The sequence below is a fragment of the Anastrepha obliqua genome, chromosome 6, assembly GCF_027943255.1.
Source record: "Anastrepha obliqua isolate idAnaObli1 chromosome 6, idAnaObli1_1.0, whole genome shotgun sequence".
Taxonomy (NCBI): domain Eukaryota; kingdom Metazoa; phylum Arthropoda; class Insecta; order Diptera; family Tephritidae; genus Anastrepha; species Anastrepha obliqua.
The window spans coordinates 5,597,986-5,610,669 of record NC_072897.1 but is presented as its reverse complement, the minus strand read 5'-3'; positions in this window follow the sequence as shown (position 1 = coordinate 5,610,669).

The window sequence follows — 12,684 nt, the reverse complement described above, 5'->3', positions numbered from 1 at the left end:
AAACAGGGCACTACTCAGCAAAAATATTTTCGAAATGAAGCTCTCATAAACATGTTCTCATTTCATACCTGTATTGCGGTATTTGATTGAAGATGTTAATTTAATTTAACTTAACTTAATTTTTTAACAGGTGGCAACCGTCTAGAAAAATTGGCCTATGTTTTTATTCCATCATAGACTATTTGTGTACAAAATTTCATTGTGACAATAAAGTGCACCATGTTTACTTTAAAAATCGTTCAATGACATATAAGAAAAGGACAAGTCAACTTTGGGTGGCCCACTTGGTAAAACTTGACTCATTGCATACGAACACATATTCAAATATACAATTTTGCATCTTAGCCGCTGTGAAATCAAATCTGATAAACTTTACTTTCGACTGTTCGAAGAAAAATAGATTCACTAACACGACGGGGAAAAATAGATAAAAATAATGTTGAAGTGAAGCTTTCGAAAATACCATTTGTTTCATACCCATATTATAATTTAGCGAAAGAGATGCCAAAACAAAAACATAAATTAGCCTTGATGACGACGACATATAACGAGACAGAGCACGGTTTCTGGTCGACCGTTAGATGAGTTACACGAAGGCGACAGATGACTACATCGCACAGGCAGGGTTTAGTAAGCAGAACTCGCCAGAAGATAGGAGCGGCTAGATCTAGAAATTACGTTAGTTATTAAGCACGTGTATATAAGCGAAGGTGCATGCGCATAGGGTATTTAGTTAGAAGTTGAACTTGTAAGCTAATAAACGAAAGTAATAGAGCAATTCAGTCTTAAGGTGAACCGGTACATTTAAAGTAAAATGTGGAAATAAAGTAAATGAAGTGTGTTGCTATTAATTTGTGACTTTAATTTGACAGTGATCGAACTTAGAGGAGTTATTGTGTAAGATTTATTTGGATTTCAACGTGAAGAAAATTCGAAACAATTGGTATCAGAAGTGGGATTGTTAAAAGAGGTCCCAAAAACAGGATCACGAAAATGGCAAAGTTGAGCGAACTCAAGATTCAGCAGCTTAAGAAGGAGTTGGGATAGCGTGGCTTGTTAGCTACTGGGAACAAATCATTGGAAATGCCATTGCGGTTTTTGCAAACGGAAACACAAATCACAAATCTCAGCACAGATGTCTCAAATGTCGCATATAAATGCGCAGCTGGAAAAACTGGATACGTGTATATCCAAATTGGAAACAGAAACGATTAATATAACGTCGAAACTGTGAACGATTGAGACTGAGGTAAATGCAGTGAAGGCTCGTGCCTGTGACCTACAACTAAATCGTCCGAATATGTTAACCAGTGGCTCGAAAGTAATAGCACTATCTTTCGACGGCACTGTACCATTACCGATATTTAAGCTCCAATTCGAAACAACAGCAACAACAAATCACTGTAGTACTGCAGAAAAAGTCTCTCTCGAGTGTTCCGCCGCCGAAGTAGTGCAGGCAGTTCCAGAAGCTGATTGGGATAACTACGAGCGTCTGATGGCAGCAATAGAAAGATGCTACGGGGGTGACCACAGGGAACAAATGTTTCAGATGAAACTGACGAATCGCTTTCAGAAGACAAATGAGAGCTTGCAATCTCTGAGCGGTTGTCACATTTAGCGTATGCGAAAGAAGCAGGAGACTTCGTTGAAAATATGAAGTGACAGGTAATTATAAGAGGTATACAAGATCCGGCCGTCGTAGCCGAATGGGTTGGTGCATGACTTCTATTCGGACTTCGGAGAGGAACGTAGGTTAGGATCTCAGTGAAACACCAAAATTCAGAAAAACCTTTTTCTAATAGCGGTCGCCCCTCGGCAGGCAATGGCAAACCTCCGAGTGTATTTCAGCCATGAAAAAGCTCCTTATAAAAGTATCTTCCGTTCGGAGTCGGCTTTAATCTGTAGGTCCCTCCATTTGTGAAACAACACCAAGACTCACCCCATAAATAGGAGGAGGAGCTCGGCCAAACACCCAAAAAGGGTGTACGCTTCAATTATATATATTATATATATATATATACGAAATCCGGACACTAAAAGGGCATCATACTCAACACCGGAGGGGACGTTTGCTGCAACAGTGTAATTTACACTGACACAGTAAAAAGCAGCTCTCTTGAGCAAGCCAGTGCACAGAGTCCATTGTGTTGAAGGTGATGAGCCTTCCTCATTGGAGCTTTCCCAGTAATTCACACATTTTTACTGGCTGAAATCTCGGTTGAAGTCATAATTGGCGTAGATTTGTTTCTGCTGCAGGGATTTCCCTTGACTTGGGTAAAAGGGTTCTGTTTTGTCAGCATATTGAGATACCCGTGAGCACGGGGTATGAACCAAGTTTACAGTCCAGAAAGGTAACCCTAAGTCACCGTCAACGGATTCCGCCAAAATCTGAAGCAGTCATATGGGCTAAGGTGGAAGGTGGTTGTGGGACAGGTGAAGTGTGGGTTATAGAAGCTGCTTAGGAAAAAGTATACATAATCGTAAGAAGAACACTAGTGAAGACGGAAAAAGGCAAGAGGGTTCCAGTAAGGGTCCTAGGAAATTTGAAATCACAGTTGTTTTGGTTAAAGGAGCTGTTATAGGGAAGCGCCGGTATCTAGAAGGCATAGTAAACGGCGATGGACCACAACAGGAAAGGAAAAAACGCCAAAAAGCAAGAAAAAACTTCTCTAATTTCATAAGAACTTGGTTGCAGGAAGTTAGAGGGCTAGAGAGGACGAAAGCTAAGAGATATCTAGAGAAATTCGGCTATCTATTGAACGGCGATTTTGGAAAGTCTGCTACCGTGAAATATCGAATAGATACAGGAGCCATAAAGCCAATTCGCCAAGTTCTACATCGAGTTCTACTAGCAAAGCGTGACTAAGACAATCAAATAATACAGTATATATGGTAAGGTGGAGTTATTGACCCACCTAAAAGTAGGGTCCAACTCGAACGCCCTAGGAATGACAGCCATTTCTTTGTCTCCCCTAACTGCAAAGGGAGGATGGTTCCACGTGTAGAAGTCCACGCAAGTGGGGAAAGTTACTAATCGCCATTAACTTGGGAGTGGCCAGGACGATTCCTCTGCATATGGTTCAGTCAGCTCACAACGTCCGGGACTAGCCCACGTATCCTCTGGGTAGCTTCCGAGCACCCGTTCACCCGCCACTTAAAAATCCTCCGAATGAAAAGTATTAAATAAGCCTCGGATGAGACCTCCCTATACTGATGACGACCACTGCAGACGAAATCAGGAATACGATTTGAGGGCATGCCCCTGGCATCTCCGGTCCCTTAACGGAGAAGGTGCCTCTGCCCGGCTGGTTGATGTCCTCGTGAGAGTAAAGGCTAACATCACTGCCATTCAAGAAATGCGATGGACAGGGCAAGGCAAGAAAAACATAGGACTTTGCGACATCTACTACAGCTTCCATCTACACGAGCGCGAGAGAGACTCTGGGAGAGAGACTTCGTCGCCAAGTACTGTCATTCACTCCGGTGGACGAGCGTCTCGCAATAATCCGCATCAAAGCTGGATTTTACGCTAACGCCCGCTAATTTGCGCCCACGCCACGACGGAAGAGAAGGACGATACGACCAAAGATTCCTTCTGTGAGCGCTTGGAGCACTCCTATAAGCGCTGCCCCCACCGCAACATAAAAATCGTGCTTGGCGACTTCAATGCCAGGGTGGGCAAGGAGGAAATTTTTGGTCCCACAGTCGGAAAATTCAGTCAGCACAACTAAACATCCGGTAACGTCGAAAAGCTGCAATCGCAACAGACAGCCAGAAGATTCGCCAATGGACCCTCACTCCTGCTCTCAGAGAGTACTGCCCAACAAGCCGATATGCATGATCAATGGAGCGACATTTCTCGTTCTCTACGTACCAGCGCCAAAGAAGAAATCGGATTCCGGGAAGCCCGGGAAATCAGTTGGTACGACGAGGAATGTTACGCTACTGCAGAAAGAAAGGATGCCGCCTATAGAACCACGCTGGCATCGGGCGCAACGCGAGCCATGTGGGATCGCTACAGAGAGCTAAGAAAGGAAGAGAGATGTATTATCCGAATCAAGAAACGAGAGGCCGAAAAACGTGAATGCGAGCAGATTGAGAAGCTGGCCAACAGGAACAACGCCCGAAAATTCTACCAGTGAGCGAACTGGTGACTGACATCCAGAGCATACTAAGATTGTGGAGGTATCCTCGAACCTGTTACCTCAATACGCCAAATCTTGGAAAATATCCATGAAAGTACATATAACCGACACACATCATCTTTTAGTCGATTTCAAAGCTGCATTCGACAGTTCGAAAAGGAGTTATCTGTATGCCGCGATATCTGAATTTGGTATCCCCACAAAACTAATACGGCTTTGCAAGATGACGTTGCTCAACACCGGCAGCGCCGCCAGAATTGGAAAGGACCTCTTCGAGCCGTTTGAATCGCTGTCGTGTGACTTCTTTAAGCTGATGTTGGACATCATCGGCCTTAACAACGGCGCTATTAGTTCTGCCTTCTCCAAACTGGATAAAGAGGCTAAGCAAATCGTCGGCGCACTCGCGTATCGGCACCCACGTCACTTTAGACAGTTATAATTTCGAGGTTGTAAAAGACTTCGTTTATTTATGAACCAGCATTAACACCGATAACAATGTCAGCCTTGAAATCCAACGTAGAATCTCTCTTGCCAACAAGTGCTACTTTGTAGAATTGACTAAGTAGGCAACTGAGCAGTAAAGTCCTCTCTCGACGAACAAAACTAACCTATACAAGGCTCTCATCATGCCCGTCCTAACGTATGGAGCAGAAGCATGGACGATGACAACATCCGATGAAGCGACGCTTGGAGTAGTTGAGAGAAAGATTCTCGGATGAAGACTTGGCTTCACTTGGTATGTCCAACTGGCGGCGGTTAGCAAGAAAAAGAAACGACTAGCGCGCTTTGTTAAACTCGGCCAAAATAGCGTAGGCGGTTATCGCGCCAATTAGGAAGAAGAAGAACTACAAATGTGTGCATAAAATAAAATATAAATTGAGGATAATGCGATTTCAAGATGTTAAAATAAGGTACTTAGTTGATGTTTTATTGTTAAAGTTGTGAAAAATTAAAAATAATTGACACGATCTTATTAAATTAAAGTAAATGGGAACTCATATGATGAGAATATACTAGATTTTGCGACTTTGGATGATGTAGTACCGTCCAAATAACCGAAAACCTGCAAGGTGCTCCGCTCGCTAGCATACATACATAAAAAAAAAAATAAATAATTGGCGCGTACACTTCTGTTAGGTGTTTGGCCGAGCTCCTCCTCCTATTTGTGGTGTGCGTCTTGGTGTTGTTCCACAAATGGAGGGACCTACAGTTTCAAGCCGACTGCGAACGGCAGATATTTTTATGAGGGGCTTTTTCATGGCAGAAATACACTCGGAGGTTTGCCATTGCCTGCCCAGGGGCGACCGCTATTAGAAAAATGTTTTTATTAATTTTGCTTTCACCGAGATTCGAACCAACGACCTCTCAGTGAATTCCGAATGGTGATCACGCACCAACCCATTCGGCTACGGCGGCCGCCTACATACATACACCCGCAAAATATATGATATATGGTAAATTACTGGCACACGGTGAACTCTCCTCTGTATTTAACGGTAAAGTTTAAGTAGTAGATAACTAAACACTCTGTATGTATATATGAGTTAGAAAATGTAATTATATAATTTGTGCAACGGGAGAAAACGAATTTAAAAAAAATAGCTTTTCGATCTTCTGTCTTAAAGAAATATGTTTGGGAATTACACTAGTTTACGAATTTTCATTTTCAAAATCGATCGATCAATTTTTCGTCGATTCAGACAAACTTAGGCTTAAAATGTAGGTGACTAAATTGTTTTTCAGAAAACTTATCTTATGTCGATATAAAAAAATTTTTTGTTCCAGAAAAAAGTTAATATACTTTGATAATTTAGTAAAACACGTCAAAAATGTCTTTTTTTAACTTTCAACAGCTGTTTTGCGAAAACTACGACTTCCATTGACACGAATTATATATTGCCATGTAGGTTATATGTGTGCCTTTCGAAATTTATGCACTTCAAAGAAATTGCGCGCGCTGTTTTCGAGATTGCAGGTAATAACTGCACTATTGCCGAAAAAACAGGTTTTTTGGGAATATCTCGGAAACCGTTCTTTGAAAAAAAAAAAAATAAAATTCATTTTTGGTTTCAGCGACCTCAAATTAATTTAAAAAACGCCTTTTGGTCGAGAACCAGTTTTGGTGAAATCTAGTGTTATTCGTAAATCATATGCATAAGGAAAATCGGAGGTGTAGGGTTATTCAACAGGTGCGCTTCAACTTTTTTCCGATAGGGAGGGCGAACGACGCAATATTTTTTATTTTTCGCTTGTCATTTGTAAACTTCATTAGTATACATTTCATCATGGAACGCTACACACTTGAGCAACGATTGCAAATCGTGCAAATTTTTTATGAAAATAATCGTTCTGTTGCTGCTACTTTAAGAGCATTACGGCCATTTTACGGTCCATTTAACAAGCCGTCCCGTTTTGGGGTTATGTGAAGTCATTGGTCTACAGTAACAAGCCGGCGACGATTTGTGAGCTCAGAGCCAATATTGAAAGCGAAATTGCTGGAATTTCGGCCGATTTATGCAAAAGAGTGGTCGAAAATTGGGTTCAACGATTGGACTTCGTAAAACGTGCACGCGGTGGTCATGCAAAAGAAATCGAATTTCATACTTAAATGTATATGTTCAAACTCGATAATAAAAAAAAATTAGTTAAAAAAGTCAAACCGTTTGTGTTTTATTCAAAAAAGTTCAAAAGTTGAAGCGCTCTTACTGAAAACCCCTATACAAGCTCGTAAGGGATAGAGATGGTCGGGGACCACCGTGGATTGAAGTTTTCAATACAAAATTTCTATTGCGCATGTATTAATTTACGATCGGTTTTAAGCAATCGGAATTTTATTTATGTGCATATACAACTTTTAATATCAATTTGAATCTATTACATGCGCCTCATATTTTTCATTTCAAATCTGATAAATTTTGTCGGGGCATGTCGACGATATGTGGCGGATTCCAAAAGAAGAAAAAAATGGATTTTGAATTCTTTATAAATGTATTATTCTATGTACTAGGGTGTGTGTGTATAAGTGTGTGTGGGTATAGATTGGGTATAAATTGGTGAACAATATTACAATATTTATATTAACCTGTTGTTGTCTAATTATCCGTTTCTGGCGTTTGAAGAATATTTGTATGATTTGTTTGCTGTCGCTGCGACGTGTCCTTTCACTTCTAGTTAAAAAAGTAACTAAAAGGTAAAAGCGATGTTGGTGCGGTTGTTCATTCCTGCATTGTCCTTCTTTGGCTTTTCAGAATCTAAGGGGACAATGCAGGGATGTGTTTGTTTAGAATAAACATCCCGGCTGCCTTGCAGTATCTGCGAATAAAAATGGGTTAATTTGGGTAAAATAATTAATACTTGTGTAATTGCAAAGGTGTTTTGTTGTACTTAGGGTCTAATTTATGATTCCAGTTAAAGTCCAGCCAAGTGCAGTGTTTTGGGCGACAATTGTGCCATTGTCGGGGTGGACAATGCCGGATTTTATGATTCGTACATTTATTTTCGGAGAATAATCGATGCAATAGATTGTGTATTTTTGACATCATCCGCTAGCTTTAATAGGGTTCGAATGGCTATATATGGTTCGCAATTTATACCGAAAGTAACTGTTTGGAGTTCAAAGTCTTCTATTGGGTCTTCGATAGATTTTCTGAAGAGTATTCTTTGCAAACGGGTGTGTTTCGGGACGACAAGTATCTGTCGATACATTTTTTTAATATCTGCGTTGAAAACAAATCGGAAGAGCCTCCATTTTAGAACAGGAAGAACTGAGTCCTTTTGAAGCGTGGTTCCAATATGTGAAATGTCATTGAGGCTCTTTCGATTCGATGTGGGGCTTGTTACATTAAATACCACTCGTAACTATATTGTTATGCCGTCGGGTTTAATGACCGCGTGATGTGGTAAATAATATGAAGTTATTTTATCGGCAGGCGTATATTCATCTTTCTTCATGTGACCAAGTTCCAGGTATTCGGTAATTGCTTTATCGTATTCCATCTTGACCTCGAGCCTTTTAAGAAGGGACCTTTCATTCCTGAGGTATTAAGCTAGCACTATGTGTCTTGATTCTCCAATTTCGATACTTTCAGGGTCCTTAAAGGGTAGGGTTACTACATAGCGCCCGTTGGGGTTTCAACGTGTAGTTTTTTAATAGATTTCATCGCAAAGTGTACGTGTTGTTGAGACTAACGGTTTTTTGGTAACTTCCTCTATCTCCCAAAAACGCGTGAGTATATTATCCGAGGTAATTTTATTGTAAACGCAGACTAAATTTGGGGACTGAGACGATCTGGGTACGGGACCGAACAAAATCCATCCAAATTCTGTCTCTTGGGCTAGGAGTGAACCTAAAATATTTCGCTTAACTCCTCCTAGTATAATTTTTGGGTATAGAATTATTAATATGTCCACTGGTCTAAGCTTGTGGAATTGGGGATCTGCTAGCATAAAACCGAGTTTTTCAAGGCAGGGCATTGGGTCGAGTGGGTATGAAGGTAAATTGTCCGTGATACTGCTAGCATTGAATGCTCGATTTGGTTCGAGCGACTGAGTCTCTATGTAGCAGGGTATTATGTTTTCTGTTGCCTCTCAGTCCTTGAAACAATGCGACATTGCTAAGCAGTTGTAACAATACCCGTACTTTTTGATAGTAGATATACGCGTTTCTACATTCATTGCAAGGAATTTATAGCATTCTCCAATGGAATGTTTTTTTTTTGCATATTTAAGAAGTGTCAATTTTGAGTGTTTTTTTTTTGTGAAATTAGGTTCGGAATTTTTTTGCGGTCTTGACTGTTCCGTTATCAGGTTTTTGTATACGTTGGCATGGAAGGTGTTGTATCGTTTTCCATCGCAATTCTTTATTGCATTGGGGTGGGATGGGTGGCTTTTTGAAACTGAAGCTTTAAAATTCCCTACTGATTTCAAAGTTTTATATTTATGGGTAAAAAAAACTATCGAAAGTCGCCCAAGAGGGTATTGTGGAGTTATCTTCGAGGGTGTATTCCAAGGCTTCTAGGGTTTCTTTAGGTAGTTTTGAACTACAAAGGTATATTAAGATCGGCTCCCAGCTTATTGTGTCTATCCCGAGATTCGTTGAGTTTGTCAAAGAACTGTTAACCGTTCTTTGTAGGGTTTTAATGGAGTTGCCTGTCTCTTGGGTTACTTGTAGAAGATTGAAAAGGGTTTTTAGTTGAGTATTTACCTGCATTCTTTTGTTTTCATATTGGTCAACTAAGTTTTTCCATGCTTGTATGAAACCATCGTTCGTTAGGGGTGCTTCTCTAATTGCTTCTCGTGCTTCACTTCGGGTCTTTTGGTTTAAGTGGAAGAGTCTTTCCACATCACTTATCCTTGGGTTCTGGATATAAAGGGCTGTGAACATGTCTCTAAATGTAGGCCATGTGACATAATCTCCGTAAAATATGTCCGTGGGTGCAAGCTCCATCATCGGGGCCTCTGAACGTCTCTCCTTAATTGTTTGGGTAGGGTTCGGGTTCTTTAGAATGTCTACATTCTTATTTATTGAAGCTAAACAGTTTAGATACGTTTGATAGAATTTTTTATATCTGTCCTTTATTTTGTTTAATTCGATGGTTTCGTCGGCACTATTAGGGGCTCTGCGAAAAATGTCGTATGCTTTCTTTAAGGGGGGGGGTAGGGTCACAAAATCGAAATTTTTTTTCTTCACTCATCTTATAGTAAATCATTTCAAGAATGTTGTGTCAAAATTTTAAGTGGATCGGAGCAGAACTCTCAAAGTTATAGCCTTTGTAGGCACTCTACCTCGAATGCGGAGCATCGATAATTTCTCAGAGTCATTTTTTCAAACGCGTTTTTCCCGAAACGACTTCTTAAAAGTCGGTGCCAATCACAACTCCGAAACTATTCAACCGATTCTTTTCAAATTTGGCACACGTTTTCTAAATCAAAAATACCTCCCCCCTACACTGTTTTTTTTTTATTTTTTGTTTTTTAAGGTTGTTTTTCACTTACAAATATGGCGAATTTTTTCGCCAAAAATGCTTGTTTTACGTTTTTTTGCCACCAAAACTACAAAAATGAAAAAAAAAAAAATTTTATTAATGTAGGGGGGAGCATTACGTCATACTTTAACTGAAAAATTCGACTTTTTTAGTTTCAGATGATTCTACGACGAATGCCGATTGGCACCGCAGAGCACCTCTCGAAAAACATATCTCCAAAAAAACTCTGTCATGGGCTTATTTGTCAATATTTTATTATTAATATTTTTTAAAAACTTATTGAAAAGATGTACAATAACATGCAACTGATTTTATTAAAGTATCTTAAGCCATATTTCTGTAAAAAATTCAGAAAAAAAGTGTTTTTTTTAGCGCTAAACCCTACCTCCCCCTTAATTTATCAAGGAGAGAATCAAGTTCAACCCTTTTGATTTCTAAAGTATAAACTGACTCGTCTTGTGATAGGGTTTGGAAATGATCTTCCACGAATTCGATCATATCAAAAGTTGTTAATCTGAAGCCCTCCATATTATTTCAAAAAGGGGTTAGGTTTACAACCTAATATATCTAATTGAGTTCGTATACTAATTGGAAACTTAAGTTCAAGGGAGCTTATGAATTCCAAATTTCCCAAAAAAAGATTTTTTTTTCAATCCGGCTCGAAGGACCAAATGTCGGGTATGTCGACGATAAGTGGCGGATTCCGAAATAAGAAAAAAATGGATTATTTTGAATTCTTTATAAATTTATTATTTTACGTACTAGGGTGTGTGTGTACAAGTGTGTATGGGTATAGATTGGGTATAAATTTGTGAAAAATATTTTTTATTGTATATTAACCTGTTGTTGTCTAATTATCCGTTTCTGGCGTTTGAAGAATATTTGTATGATTTGTTTGCTGTCGCTGCGACGTGTCCTTTCACTTCTAGTTAAAAAAATAACTAAAAAGTAAAAGCGCTGTTGGTGCGGTTGTTCATTCCTGCATTGTCCTTCTTTCGCTTTTCAGAGCCTAAGAGGACAATGCAGGGATGTGTTTGTTTAGAATAAACAAATTTCTTAAAATTACTATTATTTAAACTAAAAAATCAAAACTTATCAACACTTATACTCTGAGCCTATGAAAAATTAATTTTTAGTTTATGGAAACGAGGCATATTAACGATTTTATTTCACATATTTGTTTTTTTTTGTTGTTTTGAAAGAGAAAAATTAGGTCTTTCCGAAAGTGTTTGTTTATTTTGTTCAAATACAAACAGACAATGCTTTGGTTTTTTATTTTTTCTAACTTTTTTTTAAATTTCTCGACATTTTCCGGATGTTTTCAATTTTGTAGATTATTTTTAAAATTTATAAGAAAGTTGTATGATTTTTAAGACCTGATTTTACTGTTTGCTGCTATATTCTTATAATACACAAAAAAAAATGGTTTAAGTAGGATATTGATGCATTTTCATGTGAATAGTAATTTTTGATTTAATTTGGTATGATTTGATTAGTTTAGATTAGATTATATCACAGTTTATCCCCATCTGTAGCTCTAAAACATTTAAGCAGGTTGAACAAATTTAATTTTTTAAGACGTATGGGCGTGCATATGTCCGTATTTTTTTAAATACTGTTAGGAATTGTTGAAGCTATTTTATATATCTTTTTCCTTTTTCTTTCTTCCGTTTACGCTAAATAATGTCTGTACCCAAATCAATGGTAGTTGACCCACCCCATTAACTGCAGCCCACCAACTTATCTCCTGAATAAAATAGAAAACGTCAGAGTCAAGCGTTCAGAATTAACAAAATCCAATTAACCGTTGGTATGGTGCCTTTTTGTATATGGAATATACCGGTAAGTATATAGATTATGATTATTATTATTATAAATCATTTATAACAAAGCCCAAATGTGTTTTTTTGTTTTTCATTCTCGATGTATGTAAGAGTGTAGTACCATTTGGCTCTTATTAAGGGGACAGATACCTGTAAAATTTCGAAAAAAAAAAAATTCTTTTCATAAAATGTTAATATAAACCTTTAAGAATATGTCAAAAAATATTTAGAACGTAAATCTAAGTATATATTTCTTATATTATAGATCGTCAACCGTGACGACTCTATTCTTTGCGTTCGAGCGCTTGGAGAGGTACAGTTACGTTGCCGACTTTTTACCTGTCTCTTGAATCTCTTCACCTTTCTACCTGCCCATTATTGAAAATTTGTATAAGCAGATGTCTTAAAATATTTTTATTGACAGATTTCAAGTAAATATACAGCATTACAGTCGCTAGTGAGATTGCTTGTACCGGTAAGATCCGGTGTTGCTGTTAGTTTTCTTCAGTTTAGTTTTGGAGCTCATTCAGTACACAACTACTTCAAAATATAAATATTAGGTGCGCAAGTAAGTTCCCGCTGTTTGTCAATAGATGCCGCCAGCAGTGTGTGATATTCGATTCTAACATAACATAAACGTCATAAACCAAACTTAGATATATGGTAAACAAACTGCTTTGATATATTAGTGATTTTGTTTTGGTATCATATACTTTTGGTTTTGTGAAAATG